The following is a 16,802-nucleotide window of genomic DNA, read 5'->3' as shown; positions in this document are numbered from 1 at the left end:
CAGTCCCAGCAGAACAGGAAGCTGTGGCGTGCACTGTTTGTACAAATGCTAGGAACACTGGCGCACCAAGCAGCGCATGTAGCGTGGCCGAGCGCTTTAAGGCGCTGGTTTAAGGCACCAGTCTCTCTGTTGGCGCGGTTTCGAGTCCTGTAGCTGTCGGGGGTTTCGCTGTGATCGCGTTAACCTGCCGCTTTTTCTTCAAGTGTAACCTCCTTGAGCTCACATATGTTTGACACATGGAGCATTCTAGCTCCGCCTGACAGTTACAGCTACGATAATTTAGTGGTTACGGAAAGCCCAGGTTCGAAACCTGGTCACGGCACGAAAACGTCTCTTGACGCTGTCTCCTTAACTGCGACAGCTACAGACAAGTGGCGTCGCTACCATGCGGCGGGCACGGCTTTTTCTTGCTGTGGATGGCCTAAAGGGACGCTTCCAGTGGGAGAGCAGTGGAAATACATGCCAAGATACTTCCATTTCGAAGTGATCTTTGTAGTACAAAGGAAACGTTTTGCCGCTGCTGCTGCAACGGTAACGTGGCCGAACGGTCTAAGGCGCTGGTTTTAGGCACCAGTCTCTTCGGAGGCGTGGGTTCGAATCCCACCGTTGCCACTTTTTACGTCTCATTTTTGTGCCGTTGCGGTGTGTTCTCGTGGGGTAGGACGCAGCTCTTGTGACGCGCGTGTTGTGTAGGTAGCGTGGCCGAGCGGTCTAAGGCGCTGGTGTCAGGCACCATTCTCTTCGGAGGCGTGGGTTCCAATCCCACAGCTGCCAAGCGTGTAATGTCTCCTGTGTCGAAGGCAGATGCACTCATTGCCCGCAAAGGAAGCAGCACAACAAGGCGTGAGCGTCTGCTTGGTGAATGGTCGTAGAACAGTGCGTGGTGCAACGACAGCATTTGTAGGCACCTTTTGCTCTCATCATTGCTGGCGTTCGTCTCCACGAAATGCGTCCGGGGCACGCCGTTCTATAACGCGAGAGAGTGGATTTTTTACAGTTGTCGTCAGTTAACCGTGCGTGGCTGCTGCGTTCGCTGGAAAGAGCACTGCCGTCGTTATCCGGTGTGGTCTAGTGGCTAGGATACCTGGCTCTCACCCAGGAGGCCCGGGTTCGATTCCCGGTACCGGAATTGCGCGTTTTTGTTGCTCCTCTTATGCGACTTGTCTCGACTTTGCTCGACTGACGCTACGCTGACGCGTGCAGAAAGCTACGTTAAGTATGATTCACGGCAACACCTGACGGCGAGAGAGATGAAGCGTCTATCCACTTGTTATCCAGCCACATACCTGTAGTCAAGAGGCTTGGGGGACTGCAAGACATTGCCACGGAGGTGAATGCAGCTAACCACTGTAGTTAGTGTCCTGACAGCGCAGGCACGTTCATTTGCTCGTATACATGTGATGGAGACCGTGTCTGACACTGCTGTGGCGTACACCTTGGCCTAGGCTTTGCTGGGTATCGCCACTTGCATTCCAGCCAGCTGCCTTCGCGGGCGCCTCCGTGGCCATGGCCGTGATCGTCTAGTGGTTAGGACATTGCGTTGTGGCCGCAATAACCCAGGTTCGAATCCTGGTCACGGCAATTTTGAAAGTTTTGCCTTGCTGCCGTTGCAATGACGAGTACTCGAAATGACAGTACTCTCTTGATTTTTTTCACTCGTGTTCCGCAGGCCGCAGTTTGCACTACCACTTCATCCCCAACACGTAATGTCGCCTCCCAGAGCGCAGACGTCCGCTGCTCTCTGTAGTCGAAAAGGGCAGTTGTTTGAAGTGCGATGGATGAGCAGCCAGTCCCAGCAGAACAGGAAGCTGTGGCGTGCACTGTTTGTACAAATGCTAGGAACACTGGCGCACCAAGCAGCGCATGTAGCGTGGCCGAGCGCTTTAAGGCGCTGGTTTAAGGCACCAGTCTCTCTGTTGGCGCGGTTTCGAGTCCTGTAGCTGTCGGGGGTTTCGCTGTGATCGCGTTAACCTGCCGCTTTTTCTTCAAGTGTAACCTCCTTGAGCTCACATATGTTTGACACATGGAGCATTCTAGCTCCGCCTGACAGTTACAGCTACGATAATTTAGTGGTTACGGAAAGCCCAGGTTCGAAACCTGGTCACGGCACGAAAACGTCTCTTGACGCTGTCTCCTTAACTGCGACAGCTACAGACAAGTGGCGTCGCTACCATGCGGCGGGCACGGCTTTTTCTTGCTGTGGATGGCCTAAAGGGACGCTTCCAGTGGGAGAGCAGTGGAAATACATGCCAAGATACTTCCATTTCGAAGTGATCTTTGTAGTACAAAGGAAACGTTTTGCCGCTGCTGCTGCAACGGTAACGTGGCCGAACGGTCTAAGGCGCTGGTTTTAGGCACCAGTCTCTTCGGAGGCGTGAGTCTCTTCGGAGGCGTGGGTTCGAATCCCACCGTTGCCACTTTTTACGTCTCATTTTTGTGCCGTTGCGGTGTGTTCTCGTGGGGTAGGACGCAGCTCTTGTGACGCGCGTGTTGTGTAGGTAGCGTGGCCGAGCGGTCTAAGGCGCTGGTGTCAGGCACCATTCTCTTCGGAGGCGTGGGTTCCAATCCCACAGCTGCCAAGCGTGTAATGTCTCCTGTGTCGAAGGCAGATGCACTCATTGCCCGCAAAGGAAGCAGCACAACAAGGCGTGAGCGTCTGCTTGGTGAATGGTCGTAGAACAGTGCGTGGTGCAACGACAGCATTTGTAGGCACCTTTTGCTCTCATCATTGCTGGCGTTCGTCTCCACGAAATGCGTCCGGAGCACGCCGTTCTATAACGCGAGAGAGTGGATTTTTTACAGTTGTCGTCAGTTAACCGTGCGTGGCTGCTGCGTTCGCTGGAAAGAGCACTGCCGTCGTTATCCGGTGTGGTCTAGTGGCTAGGATACCTGGCTCTCACCCAGGAGGCCCGGGTTCGATTCCCGGTACCGGAATTGCGCGTTTTTGTTGCTCCTCTTATGCGACTTGTCTCGACTTTGCTCGACTGACGCTACGCTGACGCGTGCAGAAAGCTACGTTAAGTATGATTCACGGCAACACCTGACGGCGAGAGAGATGAAGCGTCTATCCACTTGTTATCCAGCCACATACCTGTAGTCAAGAGGCTTGGGGGACTGCAAGACATTGCCACGGAGGTGAATGCAGCTAACCACTGTAGTTAGTGTCCTGACAGCGCAGGCACGTTCATTTGCTCGTATACATGTGATGGAGACCGTGTCTGACACTGCTGTGGCGTACACCTTGGCCTAGGCTTTGCTGGGTATCGCCACTTGCATTCCAGCCAGCTGCCTTCGCGGGCGCCTCCGTGGCCATGGCCGTGATCGTCTAGTGGTTAGGACATTGCGTTGTGGCCGCAATAACCCAGGTTCGAATCCTGGTCACGGCAATTTTGAAAGTTTTGCCTTGCTGCCGTTGCAATGACGAGTACTCGAAATGACAGTACTCTCTTGATTTTTTTCACTCGTGTTCCGCAGGCCGCAGTTTGCACTACCACTTCATCCCCAACACGTAATGTCGCCTCCCAGAGCGCAGACGTCCGCTGCTCTCTGTAGTCGAAAAGGGCAGTTGTTTGAAGTGCGATGGATGAGCAGCCAGTCCCAGCAGAACAGGAAGCTGTGGCGTGCACTGTTTGTACAAATGCTAGGAACACTGGCGCACCAAGCAGCGCATGTAGCGTGGCCGAGCGCTTTAAGGCGCTGGTTTAAGGCACCAGTCTCTCTGTTGGCGCGGTTTCGAGTCCTGTAGCTGTCGGGGGTTTCGCTGTGATCGCGTTAACCTGCCGCTTTTTCTTCAAGTGTAACCTCCTTGAGCTCACATATGTTTGACACATGGAGCATTCTAGCTCCGCCTGACAGTTACAGCTACGATAATTTAGTGGTTACGGAAAGCCCAGGTTCGAAACCTGGTCACGGCACGAAAACGTCTCTTGACGCTGTCTCCTTAACTGCGACAGCTACAGACAAGTGGCGTCGCTACCATGCGGCGGGCACGGCTTTTTCTTGCTGTGGATGGCCTAAAGGGACGCTTCCAGTGGGAGAGCAGTGGAAATACATGCCAAGATACTTCCATTTCGAAGTGATCTTTGTAGTACAAAGGAAACGTTTTGCCGCTGCTGCTGCAACGGTAACGTGGCCGAGCGGTCTAAGGCGCTGGTTTTAGGCACCAGTCTCTTCGGAGGCGTGGGTTCGAATCCCACCGTTGCCACTTTTTACGTCTCATTTTTGTGCCGTTGCGGTGTGTTCTCGTGGGGTAGGACGCAGCTCTTGTGACGCGCGTGTTGTGTAGGTAGCGTGGCCGAGCGGTCTAAGGCGCTGGTGTCAGGCACCATTCTCTTCGGAGGCGTGGGTTCCAATCCCACAGCTGCCAAGCGTGTAATGTCTCCTGTGTCGAAGGCAGATGCACTCATTGCCCGCAAAGGAAGCAGCACAACAAGGCGTGAGCGTCTGCTTGGTGAATGGTCGTAGAACAGTGCGTGGTGCAACGACAGCATTTGTAGGCACCTTTTGCTCTCATCATTGCTGGCGTTCGTCTCCACGAAATGCGTCCGGAGCACGCCGTTCTATAACGCGAGAGAGTGGATTTTTTACAGTTGTCGTCAGTTAACCGTGCGTGGCTGCTGCGTTCGCTGGAAAGAGCACTGCCGTCGTTATCCGGTGTGGTCTAGTGGCTAGGATACCTGGCTCTCACCCAGGAGGCCCGGGTTCGATTCCCGGTACCGGAATTGCGCGTTTTTGTTGCTCCTCTTATGCGACTTGTCTCGACTTTGCTCGACTGACGCTACGCTGACGCGTGCAGAAAGCTACGTTAAGTATGATTCACGGCAACACCTGACGGCGAGAGAGATGAAGCGTCTATCCACTTGTTATCCAGCCACATACCTGTAGTCAAGAGGCTTGGGGGACTGCAAGACATTGCCACGGAGGTGAATGCAGCTAACCACTGTAGTTAGTGTCCTGACAGCGCAGGCACGTTCATTTGCTCGTATACATGTGATGGAGACCGTGTCTGACACTGCTGTGGCGTACACCTTGGCCTAGGCTTTGCTGGGTATCGCCACTTGCATTCCAGCCAGCTGCCTTCGCGGGCGCCTCCGTGGCCATGGCCGTGATCGTCTAGTGGTTAGGACATTGCGTTGTGGCCGCAATAACCCAGGTTCGAATCCTGGTCACGGCAATTTTGAAAGTTTTGCCTTGCTGCCGTTGCAATGACGAGTACTCGAAATGACAGTACTCTCTTGATTTTTTTCACTCGTGTTCCGCAGGCCGCAGTTTGCACTACCACTTCATCCCCAACACGTAATGTCGCCTCCCAGAGCGCAGACGTCCGCTGCTCTCTGTAGTCGAAAAGGGCAGTTGTTTGAAGTGCGATGGATGAGCAGCCAGTCCCAGCAGAACAGGAAGCTGTGGCGTGCACTGTTTGTACAAATGCTAGGAACACTGGCGCACCAAGCAGCGCATGTAGCGTGGCCGAGCGCTTTAAGGCGCTGGTTTAAGGCACCAGTCTCTCTGTTGGCGCGGTTTCGAGTCCTGTAGCTGTCGGGGGTTTCGCTGTGATCGCGTTAACCTGCCGCTTTTTCTTCAAGTGTAACCTCCTTGAGCTCACATATGTTTGACACATGGAGCATTCTAGCTCCGCCTGACAGTTACAGCTACGATAATTTAGTGGTTACGGAAAGCCCAGGTTCGAAACCTGGTCACGGCACGAAAACGTCTCTTGACGCTGTCTCCTTAACTGCGACAGCTACAGACAAGTGGCGTCGCTACCATGCGGCGGGCACGGCTTTTTCTTGCTGTGGATGGCCTAAAGGGACGCTTCCAGTGGGAGAGCAGTGGAAATACATGCCAAGATACTTCCATTTCGAAGTGATCTTTGTAGTACAAAGGAAACGTTTTGCCGCTGCTGCTGCAACGGTAACGTGGCCGAGCGGTCTAAGGCGCTGGTTTTAGGCACCAGTCTCTTCGGAGGCGTGGGTTCGAATCCCACCGTTGCCACTTTTTACGTCTCATTTTTGTGCCGTTGCGGTGTGTTCTCGTGGGGTAGGACGCAGCTCTTGTGACGCGCGTGTTGTGTAGGTAGCGTGGCCGAGCGGTCTAAGGCGCTGGTGTCAGGCACCATTCTCTTCGGAGGCGTGGGTTCCAATCCCACAGCTGCCAAGCGTGTAATGTCTCCTGTGTCGAAGGCAGATGCACTCATTGCCCGCAAAGGAAGCAGCACAACAAGGCGTGAGCGTCTGCTTGGTGAATGGTCGTAGAACAGTGCGTGGTGCAACGACAGCATTTGTAGGCACCTTTTGCTCTCATCATTGCTGGCGTTCGTCTCCACGAAATGCGTCCGGAGCACGCCGTTCTATAACGCGAGAGAGTGGATTTTTTACAGTTGTCGTCAGTTAACCGTGCGTGGCTGCTGCGTTCGCTGGAAAGAGCACTGCCGTCGTTATCCGGTGTGGTCTAGTGGCTAGGATACCTGGCTCTCACCCAGGAGGCCCGGGTTCGATTCCCGGTACCGGAATTGCGCGTTTTTGTTGCTCCTCTTATGCGACTTGTCTCGACTTTGCTCGACTGACGCTACGCTGACGCGTGCAGAAAGCTACGTTAAGTATGATTCACGGCAACACCTGACGGCGAGAGAGATGAAGCGTCTATCCACTTGTTATCCAGCCACATACCTGTAGTCAAGAGGCTTGGGGGACTGCAAGACATTGCCACGGAGGTGAATGCAGCTAACCACTGTAGTTAGTGTCCTGACAGCGCAGGCACGTTCATTTGCTCGTATACATGTGATGGAGACCGTGTCTGACACTGCTGTGGCGTACACCTTGGCCTAGGCTTTGCTGGGTATCGCCACTTGCATTCCAGCCAGCTGCCTTCGCGGGCGCCTCCGTGGCCATGGCCGTGATCGTCTAGTGGTTAGGACATTGCGTTGTGGCCGCAATAACCCAGGTTCGAATCCTGGTCACGGCAATTTTGAAAGTTTTGCCTTGCTGCCGTTGCAATGACGAGTACTCGAAATGACAGTACTCTCTTGATTTTTTTCACTCGTGTTCCGCAGGCCGCAGTTTGCACTACCACTTCATCCCCAACACGTAATGTCGCCTCCCAGAGCGCAGACGTCCGCTGCTCTCTGTAGTCGAAAAGGGCAGTTGTTTGAAGTGCGATGGATGAGCAGCCAGTCCCAGCAGAACAGGAAGCTGTGGCGTGCACTGTTTGTACAAATGCTAGGAACACTGGCGCACCAAGCAGCGCATGTAGCGTGGCCGAGCGCTTTAAGGCGCTGGTTTAAGGCACCAGTCTCTCTGTTGGCGCGGTTTCGAGTCCTGTAGCTGTCGGGGGTTTCGCTGTGATCGCGTTAACCTGCCGCTTTTTCTTCAAGTGTAACCTCCTTGAGCTCACATATGTTTGACACATGGAGCATTCTAGCTCCGCCTGACAGTTACAGCTACGATAATTTAGTGGTTACGGAAAGCCCAGGTTCGAAACCTGGTCACGGCACGAAAACGTCTCTTGACGCTGTCTCCTTAACTGCGACAGCTACAGACAAGTGGCGTCGCTACCATGCGGCGGGCACGGCTTTTTCTTGCTGTGGATGGCCTAAAGGGACGCTTCCAGTGGGAGAGCAGTGGAAATACATGCCAAGATACTTCCATTTCGAAGTGATCTTTGTAGTACAAAGGAAACGTTTTGCCGCTGCTGCTGCAACGGTAACGTGGCCGAGCGGTCTAAGGCGCTGGTTTTAGGCACCAGTCTCTTCGGAGGCGTGGGTTCGAATCCCACCGTTGCCACTTTTTACGTCTCATTTTTGTGCCGTTGCGGTGTGTTCTCGTGGGGTAGGACGCAGCTCTTGTGACGCGCGTGTTGTGTAGGTAGCGTGGCCGAGCGGTCTAAGGCGCTGGTGTCAGGCACCATTCTCTTCGGAGGCGTGGGTTCCAATCCCACAGCTGCCAAGCGTGTAATGTCTCCTGTGTCGAAGGCAGATGCACTCATTGCCCGCAAAGGAAGCAGCACAACAAGGCGTGAGCGTCTGCTTGGTGAATGGTCGTAGAACAGTGCGTGGTGCAACGACAGCATTTGTAGGCACCTTTTGCTCTCATCATTGCTGGCGTTCGTCTCCACGAAATGCGTCCGGAGCACGCCGTTCTATAACGCGAGAGAGTGGATTTTTTACAGTTGTCGTCAGTTAACCGTGCGTGGCTGCTGCGTTCGCTGGAAAGAGCACTGCCGTCGTTATCCGGTGTGGTCTAGTGGCCAGTCTACTCGCGGCTGGCGAGGTGAGCGGACGTGCGCTGTTTACGTCCTCGCTGTTCCGGCCAGCTCCGCGGCGAGTGGTGAGTCAACACGGTGGGACTAGCCGTTTCTCGAGGAATTTAATCATGTACACGTGGTAACGATGGAGTCTCATTTCCGTACAAATACACTGAAATTTAGTTTCGACGACCATTATGCACGACCTAAGCCATACGAAGTAGAGGCCTTTTTGCGCGATGTAGTGAAGTTACAATTTGGCGACGTTATCGGTATCCATTTGTCGATAGTTAGCCGAACAGTCTATGTGAAGATGTCGAACACAGACTGCTGTGCACGAGTAATAGCCTCTTCGGGAGGTCGATTTAAGTTCACCCATTGTGACGGTAACGTGGGGGATGTGACGGTTGAAATGGCGGGACTTGGCGTCAGGACCATTAGGATCTTTGAGCTTCCGTTTGAGGTGCCTGCAGGGCAGATCAATCAAGTTCTTACTACATATGGCACGGTCTTAAGTAATACAGCGGAGAAGTGGACAACTTTCAATACCTTCCCTGTTCTCAATGGGGTGCGGCAGATCAAAATTGATCTTCGGCGTCACGTCCCTTCATATATATACGTCAGTGGATGTAGAGCCATTGTCATGTATGACGGGCAACCCCGAACGTGCTCAGGTTGTGGTAAGGAAGGCCATGTTCGCTCGGACTGCATGCAGCGGAGGATAGCGCAGTTACCAGTGGGAGAATCCGAAAGACCTGCGACTATGCAGTCGTTGCCGGTAAGTTACGTTGCGGCAGTCAGAGGACCGGAACCGGACCACTTACTAGTAGAGGAGGCGGCTCCTCGCCCGTCACCACCTGAGACCAACGTTGCGCCCATAGTCACGAACCAGATAACGGCGACAAACTTATCCGCTGCCCAGTCAGAGCAACAGGTAACTCCCGATGACGAGGGCCATGCCGCAGCTGCTGCGGCTGAAAACGTCGTGCTCCAGGATCCGGAGGGCCCGCAGGAGCCGGACCAGACCGTATCTTCCGATAATGAGATGGGCCGACCACGGCACTCACCCCGCAGACGCAAAAAACAACGGATTGCGCCCCCGAACGCGGACCAGACGGCGAAGGAGGTGCGAGAAAAGGCTCAGCGGGTTGCCCGCACACTTGGAGGAACACCGGTAGCACAAGACGATGGCATCCACCAGGTCCTCATTCCGGCGGACATTCTTGCGACGGCCGAGCCACCTACCCCTCCCACCGAACGGATGGTAGTGCACGCGACACGGGAGGTGACCCCGCATGACATACCCATGCAGACACTTGACGGCGACACGACGGAGGTTGGCCTCCGGGCGACCGGCAACTGGGCCGATGATGTGGAAAACGTTCCGCCAGGAGGGGACTTGAATGACGATCCTATGGTTGGTGTGGGGACAGCGGTCATGCGCGGGGTCGGGGATGATACGGATGGGCTTCCCCCCCGCCCCAGCGACCACTAATCTATAGTGTGTGTAGTCACAGAAAAGGCCTTCCTTTCTTCCATCCGCGAATGACTTCTGCACAAGCTTACAGGATAGGGACTGTCAACATCAACAGTATCAGCAGCAATCTTAAGCTACAGACCTTCCGTGATATGTTATATGCGGCCGAACTCGACGTGGTCTTACTACAAGAGGTGAAGAACATAGACCTCGCCACGATTAGTGGATATATAGCCTTCACTCATCCCGGGACTGTGCAAGAACTTGGAACAGCCATCCTCACAAAGGAAGGGATACTAGCGACTGACGTAGAGTACCTCCCAACGGCGAGAGGTATGGCACTCACCATTTACGATACTCGTATTGTCAACGTCTATGCCCCTTCAGGGACTGGTAATAGACCGCAACGGGCGTCGTTTTTAACGATGCTATTGCACCATTGCTTGTAGGCCATTACGACCACATTATATTCGGTGGCGACTACAACTGCGTCCTATCTCCGAAAGACCAGACGCCACATTTTAACACTTGTCCGGATCTAGCGGCTATAATACGGGACTTTCATTTTATTGATACCTGGGAACACGTCAATGGCGATAGGCCAGGATTCACGCATATCACGACTCACTCCGCCAGCCGACTCGATCGTATTTACGTCACGCTGGATTTAAGTCGAAGACTTTTGCAGACGGAGATATGGCCGACCGTCTTCTCTGACCACGCGGCGTACATTTGTACACTCAACCTCCAACGCCAAGGGACGTACCGTGGAAGAGGATACTGGAAGTTGAATGTATCGCATTTGGACGAACAGGCATGCCATGAACTCTTCGCTGCGTCTTGGGCGGCTTGTGAGAGCAGGTTTTCTCAATATGCCTCGGCGTTGGAATGGTGGCTAAACTGTGCAAAACCGACGATCAGGAAGGCCTTTATGAGATACTCCCGTGACAGGAAGGAATGGTACACCAGGACGGTCGAGTTCTATTTCCAGGTCCTTCGAGACTTATACCGCCCGGACGCGTCGATTATAGACAATCACCAGGAAATACAACGGATAAAAGCCACGATTACGGCTTTGACGCGTCAAAAGCTCATCGGGTGCAAAGTCAGGGCGCGACTTCGTGACGGTGTCGCAGGCGAGCAACCTTCCATCTATCACGTACTTAAGGAGCGGACAGGTCGCCGCAGGAAACTGGTCACTGAACTACGGACGGAGGACGGATGTTTGTTGTTGCAGCAGCGTGAGATATCAGCTGAGATGAAGCACTATTATGCGACGCTATACGCCGCTGGCCCTGTGGATCACGAGGCGATGGAGGCTTTACTGTCGGGTATAACCCGCAAGGTGAATCAGACGGAAGCACTTCAATTGTTGGCTGAACCTACAGAAGAGGAAGTAGAAGATGCACTGCTGACGGGCCCTGAGAACAAGTCACCTGGTCCAGACGGCCTACCGGTGGAGTTCTATCGCACATTTAAACGACTGTTGTTACCGAAACTGACGTGCATATGCCAGGAATTAATGGACCCCGACAAAGACATCCCGCGACAATTCAGTGAGGGCTTGATCATACCGGTTCCTAAGTCACCATTGGCGCAATCCGCAAAACACTACCGCCCGCTCACACTTCTAAACTGTGATTATAAGATCTTTGCAAGGATTATAGCTAGGAGACTCAAACCGGTGATGAACACGGTTACAGCCCCGCCACAAACGAGTGTCGGTATAGGCCGCAACATTCACGACACCTTGTGTGACTATCGCGACGTCATAGCGGTAGCTGCCGCCTGTCGCATTCCGTGCGCCTTGGTTGCTCTCGATTTTGACAAAGCATTCGACCGTGTGAACCATGAGTATTTACTGAAAACCATGCAGACAATGAACTTCCCCCACCGTTTCCTCACCATCATCGCACGACTGCTGCGCCACTCCCAGTCCACGATTTTGCTCAACGGGCGATCAGTGGGGCCGATAACTATTGAAAGTTCGGTCAGACAGGGCTGCCCTATGTCGATGGCGCTGTTTGCTATCGCCATCGAGCCGCTATTAACAGCGCTGACCTCACGACTCCAGGGTGTCCTGATGTATGGTCACAAGTTTGTATGCCGCGCCTACGCGGATGATGTGGCCTTTCTTGTGCGAACCACGTCTGAGATACGGACGGCGATGGACATAGTAGAGCAGTATAGGAAGGCGGCGGGGGCTCAGTTGAATGTAATGAAGTCCGGTGTCCTGAACATCGGTCGCGGATTGAAGGCCCCTATTCCTGGACAGATCAAGGTGATCACGGTCATGAAGTGCTTGGGAGTGAAATTTACTCGTGACATCCGACGCACGATTGCAATCAATTACAAGGATTTGCTAAATACAGTGCGCGCGAGCATACGTCAACATACCCTCAGGTCGCTGGACGAAATACAGCGCGTGGCCTTGGTGAACATTTATCTCGTCTCTAAAGTTAACTATGTGGCACGCGTACTTCCGCTACCCCTCCCGATGGCAAGCAGATTGTTAGCTGCCTTCGGCCACTTCGTCAGCCGCGGCCACATTTTCAAAGTCAAGTATTCTACGTTGACTCTGCCGTCGGCGTCAGGTGGTCTCAACCTCATCGACGTCTATACGAAGACACGGGCCTTGTACGTCAGTTCTACATTTAACAGATGGAAGAATTCGCCTAATAGTATCACCGCTTTTCTATTGAACGAAATAAAGCCGGCTAATCTTGACGCGCCTGTGGATGTTCATCACATACCAGACGACCTTCATCATATCAAGCAATTTTTGCTTGACTATAGCTACGTCCGCCTGGGAATGCCTGAGGAACAGATAGTCACAGTGCGAGCAGTGTACAAATATTTGCTCACGACGCACGCTCGAAACAGTATTGAAGTTAAGTACCCCGAGGCAGTCTGGCCACGTGTATGGAGAAGTGTTCATCATCCACATTTGCCAACGGGAGTGAGAGCATTGTGGTATTACGTGGTCAATAGGAAACTTCCCACGACTTCCCGCTTACATTCGATACATTTGGCTGATACTTCCCTTTGTGCAACCTGTAACGTGCAAGATACTGATGAACACACATTCGTATGCGGTACGGCGCAAGACATCTGGAAAGCGGTTAGAAACCTCTTGGCATTTCTACAACGCACGTCCCCTCAAGCCATCACCCTTAAGAGTCTACTTCTACCGGACGATGACCTCTACCCTACCACGAAACGAAATGCCGTAACCTGGCTGAAAGGACAAGCAATCTACTATATTATTACAAACTCAGAACGTAGTATTGGAGACTTTTCGACATATTTACAAACACAGCACGATGGACTTCGCAAACTTCCACATTACAAACTGGAATACGCAAATTTTCTCATTAAAGCGATCATGGATCCCCCACAGAATTGGCGGGTGTAAAGCTAAGAGTAGACAAGACAGGACAGTAAAGAGAAGAGACCACACGATGAAACAGGACGAACTCGCAACGGAGTGAACACATTGCAACCCGAGAAGCCGACCTTACAGTTTTCCGACGTAAGAGGGCCCCTAAAGTACGGTTGCCAAAGGTAATTTGAAAAAAATAACGAACAACCACAATGCCGATGGAGGCGGCACATACAGAGGATTTCTTCTCGGAGATGGCATTCATGAGTCGAAGCCACTCATCCCTTTTGTTTTCATTTACTTTATGTTATACCATTAAAAAAAAATAAAAAAAAAAAAAAAAAAAAAAAAAAAAAAAAAACTAAAAAATTAAAGCGTAGAAGCTAGCCGACGAAGGCAGAAAAGGTGAGCGATTGGATGGGCTATGTGGGGAGAAGGGAGGCCCAACAAAAAAAAAAAAAAAAAAAAAAAAAAAAAAAAAAAAAAAAAAAAAAAAAAATGGATAAGGTATCGGTCTCCTAAACCGGGGATTGTGGGTTCGAGTCCCACCAGAAAAAAAAAAAAAAAAAAAAAAAAAAAAAAAAAAAAAAAAAAAAAAAAAAAAAGTGGCAGAGCGCTGGTCTAGTAAACCAGAGGTAAAAAAAAAAAAAAAAAAAAAAAAAAAAAAAAAAAAAAAAAAAAAAAAGTGGCTAGGATACCTGGCTCTCACCCAGGAGGCCCGGGTTCGATTCCCGGTACCGGAATTGCGCGTTTTTGTTGCTCCTCTTATGCGACTTGTCTCGACTTTGCTCGACTGACGCTACGCTGACGCGTGCAGAAAGCTACGTTAAGTATGATTCACGGCAACACCTGACGGCGAGAGAGATGAAGCGTCTATCCACTTGTTATCCAGCCACATACCTGTAGTCAAGAGGCTTGGGGGACTGCAAGACATTGCCACGGAGGTGAATGCAGCTAACCACTGTAGTTAGTGTCCTGACAGCGCAGGCACGTTCATTTGCTCGTATACATGTGATGGAGACCGTGTCTGACACTGCTGTGGCGTACACCTTGGCCTAGGCTTTGCTGGGTATCGCCACTTGCATTCCAGCCAGCTGCCTTCGCGGGCGCCTCCGTGGCCATGGCCGTGATCGTCTAGTGGTTAGGACATTGCGTTGTGGCCGCAATAACCCAGGTTCGAATCCTGGTCACGGCAATTTTGAAAGTTTTGCCTTGCTGCCGTTGCAATGACGAGTACTCGAAATGACAGTACTCTCTTGATTTTTTTCACTCGTGTTCCGCAGGCCGCAGTTTGCACTACCACTTCATCCCCAACACGTAATGTCGCCTCCCAGAGCGCAGACGTCCGCTGCTCTCTGTAGTCGAAAAGGGCAGTTGTTTGAAGTGCGATGGATGAGCAGCCAGTCCCAGCAGAACAGGAAGCTGTGGCGTGCACTGTTTGTACAAATGCTAGGAACACTGGCGCACCAAGCAGCGCATGTAGCGTGGCCGAGCGCTTTAAGGCGCTGGTTTAAGGCACCAGTCTCTCTGTTGGCGCGGTTTCGAGTCCTGTAGCTGTCGGGGGTTTCGCTGTGATCGCGTTAACCTGCCGCTTTTTCTTCAAGTGTAACCTCCTTGAGCTCACATATGTTTGACACATGGAGCATTCTAGCTCCGCCTGACAGTTACAGCTACGATAATTTAGTGGTTACGGAAAGCCCAGGTTCGAAACCTGGTCACGGCACGAAAACGTCTCTTGACGCTGTCTCCTTAACTGCGACAGCTACAGACAAGTGGCGTCGCTACCATGCGGCGGGCACGGCTTTTTCTTGCTGTGGATGGCCTAAAGGGACGCTTCCAGTGGGAGAGCAGTGGAAATACATGCCAAGATACTTCCATTTCGAAGTGATCTTTGTAGTACAAAGGAAACGTTTTGCCGCTGCTGCTGCAACGGTAACGTGGCCGAGCGGTCTAAGGCGCTGGTTTTAGGCACCAGTCTCTTCGGAGGCGTGGGTTCGAATCCCACCGTTGCCACTTTTTACGTCTCATTTTTGTGCCGTTGCGGTGTGTTCTCGTGGGGTAGGACGCAGCTCTTGTGACGCGCGTGTTGTGTAGGTAGCGTGGCCGAGCGGTCTAAGGCGCTGGTGTCAGGCACCATTCTCTTCGGAGGCGTGGGTTCCAATCCCACAGCTGCCAAGCGTGTAATGTCTCCTGTGTCGAAGGCAGATGCACTCATTGCCCGCAAAGGAAGCAGCACAACAAGGCGTGAGCGTCTGCTTGGTGAATGGTCGTAGAACAGTGCGTGGTGCAACGACAGCATTTGTAGGCACCTTTTGCTCTCATCATTGCTGGCGTTCGTCTCCACGAAATGCGTCCGGAGCACGCCGTTCTATAACGCGAGAGAGTGGATTTTTTACAGTTGTCGTCAGTTAACCGTGCGTGGCTGCTGCGTTCGCTGGAAAGAGCACTGCCGTCGTTATCCGGTGTGGTCTAGTGGCTAGGATACCTGGCTCTCACCCAGGAGGCCCGGGTTCGATTCCCGGTACCGGAATTGCGCGTTTTTGTTGCTCCTCTTATGCGACTTGTCTCGACTTTGCTCGACTGACGCTACGCTGACGCGTGCAGAAAGCTACGTTAAGTATGATTCACGGCAACACCTGACGGCGAGAGAGATGAAGCGTCTATCCACTTGTTATCCAGCCACATACCTGTAGTCAAGAGGCTTGGGGGACTGCAAGACATTGCCACGGAGGTGAATGCAGCTAACCACTGTAGTTAGTGTCCTGACAGCGCAGGCACGTTCATTTGCTCGTATACATGTGATGGAGACCGTGTCTGACACTGCTGTGGCGTACACCTTGGCCTAGGCTTTGCTGGGTATCGCCACTTGCATTCCAGCCAGCTGCCTTCGCGGGCGCCTCCGTGGCCATGGCCGTGATCGTCTAGTGGTTAGGACATTGCGTTGTGGCCGCAATAACCCAGGTTCGAATCCTGGTCACGGCAATTTTGAAAGTTTTGCCTTGCTGCCGTTGCAATGACGAGTACTCGAAATGACAGTACTCTCTTGATTTTTTTCACTCGTGTTCCGCAGGCCGCAGTTTGCACTACCACTTCATCCCCAACACGTAATGTCGCCTCCCAGAGCGCAGACGTCCGCTGCTCTCTGTAGTCGAAAAGGGCAGTTGTTTGAAGTGCGATGGATGAGCAGCCAGTCCCAGCAGAACAGGAAGCTGTGGCGTGCACTGTTTGTACAAATGCTAGGAACACTGGCGCACCAAGCAGCGCATGTAGCGTGGCCGAGCGCTTTAAGGCGCTGGTTTAAGGCACCAGTCTCTCTGTTGGCGCGGTTTCGAGTCCTGTAGCTGTCGGGGGTTTCGCTGTGATCGCGTTAACCTGCCGCTTTTTCTTCAAGTGTAACCTCCTTGAGCTCACATATGTTTGACACATGGAGCATTCTAGCTCCGCCTGACAGTTACAGCTACGATAATTTAGTGGTTACGGAAAGCCCAGGTTCGAAACCTGGTCACGGCACGAAAACGTCTCTTGACGCTGTCTCCTTAACTGCGACAGCTACAGACAAGTGGCGTCGCTACCATGCGGCGGGCACGGCTTTTTCTTGCTGTGGATGGCCTAAAGGGACGCTTCCAGTGGGAGAGCAGTGGAAATACATGCCAAGATACTTCCATTTCGAAGTGATCTTTGTAGTACAAAGGAAACGTTTTGCCG

At 52.6% G+C, this 16,802-nt stretch overlaps 17 non-coding genes across 17 annotated transcripts; all 17 read left to right on the top strand.

The window, feature by feature from the left end:
* Nucleotides 1-530: 530 nt before the first annotated feature.
* On the top strand, nt 531-612 carry Trnal-uag (transfer RNA leucine (anticodon UAG)). The gene has a single exon. It is a non-coding gene; the product is annotated as a tRNA-Leu (tRNA).
* Nucleotides 613-1,057: 445 nt separating this feature from the next.
* On the top strand, nt 1,058-1,129 carry Trnae-cuc (transfer RNA glutamic acid (anticodon CUC)). Its single transcript has one exon. It is a non-coding gene; the product is annotated as a tRNA-Glu (tRNA).
* Nucleotides 1,130-1,509: 380 nt separating this feature from the next.
* Trnah-gug (transfer RNA histidin (anticodon GUG)) lies at nt 1,510-1,581 on the top strand. The gene has a single exon. It is a non-coding gene; the product is annotated as a tRNA-His (tRNA).
* A 736-nt stretch (nt 1,582-2,317) lies between these two features.
* Trnal-uag (transfer RNA leucine (anticodon UAG)) lies at nt 2,318-2,417 on the top strand. Its single transcript has 2 exons — nt 2,318-2,355; nt 2,383-2,417. It is a non-coding gene; the product is annotated as a tRNA-Leu (tRNA).
* Nucleotides 2,418-2,862: 445 nt separating this feature from the next.
* Trnae-cuc (transfer RNA glutamic acid (anticodon CUC)) lies at nt 2,863-2,934 on the top strand. Its single transcript has one exon. It is a non-coding gene; the product is annotated as a tRNA-Glu (tRNA).
* Nucleotides 2,935-3,314: 380 nt separating this feature from the next.
* Nucleotides 3,315-3,386, top strand: Trnah-gug (transfer RNA histidin (anticodon GUG)). Its single transcript has one exon. It is a non-coding gene; the product is annotated as a tRNA-His (tRNA).
* Nucleotides 3,387-4,122: 736 nt separating this feature from the next.
* Nucleotides 4,123-4,204, top strand: Trnal-uag (transfer RNA leucine (anticodon UAG)). Its single transcript has one exon. It is a non-coding gene; the product is annotated as a tRNA-Leu (tRNA).
* A 445-nt stretch (nt 4,205-4,649) lies between these two features.
* Trnae-cuc (transfer RNA glutamic acid (anticodon CUC)) lies at nt 4,650-4,721 on the top strand. The gene has a single exon. It is a non-coding gene; the product is annotated as a tRNA-Glu (tRNA).
* A 380-nt stretch (nt 4,722-5,101) lies between these two features.
* On the top strand, nt 5,102-5,173 carry Trnah-gug (transfer RNA histidin (anticodon GUG)). The gene has a single exon. It is a non-coding gene; the product is annotated as a tRNA-His (tRNA).
* Nucleotides 5,174-5,909: 736 nt separating this feature from the next.
* Trnal-uag (transfer RNA leucine (anticodon UAG)) lies at nt 5,910-5,991 on the top strand. The gene has a single exon. It is a non-coding gene; the product is annotated as a tRNA-Leu (tRNA).
* A 445-nt stretch (nt 5,992-6,436) lies between these two features.
* On the top strand, nt 6,437-6,508 carry Trnae-cuc (transfer RNA glutamic acid (anticodon CUC)). The gene has a single exon. It is a non-coding gene; the product is annotated as a tRNA-Glu (tRNA).
* Nucleotides 6,509-6,888: 380 nt separating this feature from the next.
* On the top strand, nt 6,889-6,960 carry Trnah-gug (transfer RNA histidin (anticodon GUG)). Its single transcript has one exon. It is a non-coding gene; the product is annotated as a tRNA-His (tRNA).
* Nucleotides 6,961-7,696: 736 nt separating this feature from the next.
* On the top strand, nt 7,697-7,778 carry Trnal-uag (transfer RNA leucine (anticodon UAG)). Its single transcript has one exon. It is a non-coding gene; the product is annotated as a tRNA-Leu (tRNA).
* A 6,442-nt stretch (nt 7,779-14,220) lies between these two features.
* On the top strand, nt 14,221-14,292 carry Trnah-gug (transfer RNA histidin (anticodon GUG)). The gene has a single exon. It is a non-coding gene; the product is annotated as a tRNA-His (tRNA).
* Nucleotides 14,293-15,028: 736 nt separating this feature from the next.
* Nucleotides 15,029-15,110, top strand: Trnal-uag (transfer RNA leucine (anticodon UAG)). The gene has a single exon. It is a non-coding gene; the product is annotated as a tRNA-Leu (tRNA).
* Nucleotides 15,111-15,555: 445 nt separating this feature from the next.
* Nucleotides 15,556-15,627, top strand: Trnae-cuc (transfer RNA glutamic acid (anticodon CUC)). Its single transcript has one exon. It is a non-coding gene; the product is annotated as a tRNA-Glu (tRNA).
* Nucleotides 15,628-16,007: 380 nt separating this feature from the next.
* On the top strand, nt 16,008-16,079 carry Trnah-gug (transfer RNA histidin (anticodon GUG)). Its single transcript has one exon. It is a non-coding gene; the product is annotated as a tRNA-His (tRNA).
* The last annotated feature ends 723 nt before the right edge of the window (nt 16,080-16,802 follow it).

This window comes from Schistocerca serialis, unplaced genomic scaffold (assembly GCF_023864345.2).
Source record: "Schistocerca serialis cubense isolate TAMUIC-IGC-003099 unplaced genomic scaffold, iqSchSeri2.2 HiC_scaffold_759, whole genome shotgun sequence".
Lineage (NCBI taxonomy): Eukaryota > Metazoa > Arthropoda > Insecta > Orthoptera > Acrididae > Schistocerca > Schistocerca serialis.
Note: the sequence above shows the minus strand (reverse complement) of the source record. Positions and strands in the feature narration are given on the sequence as shown.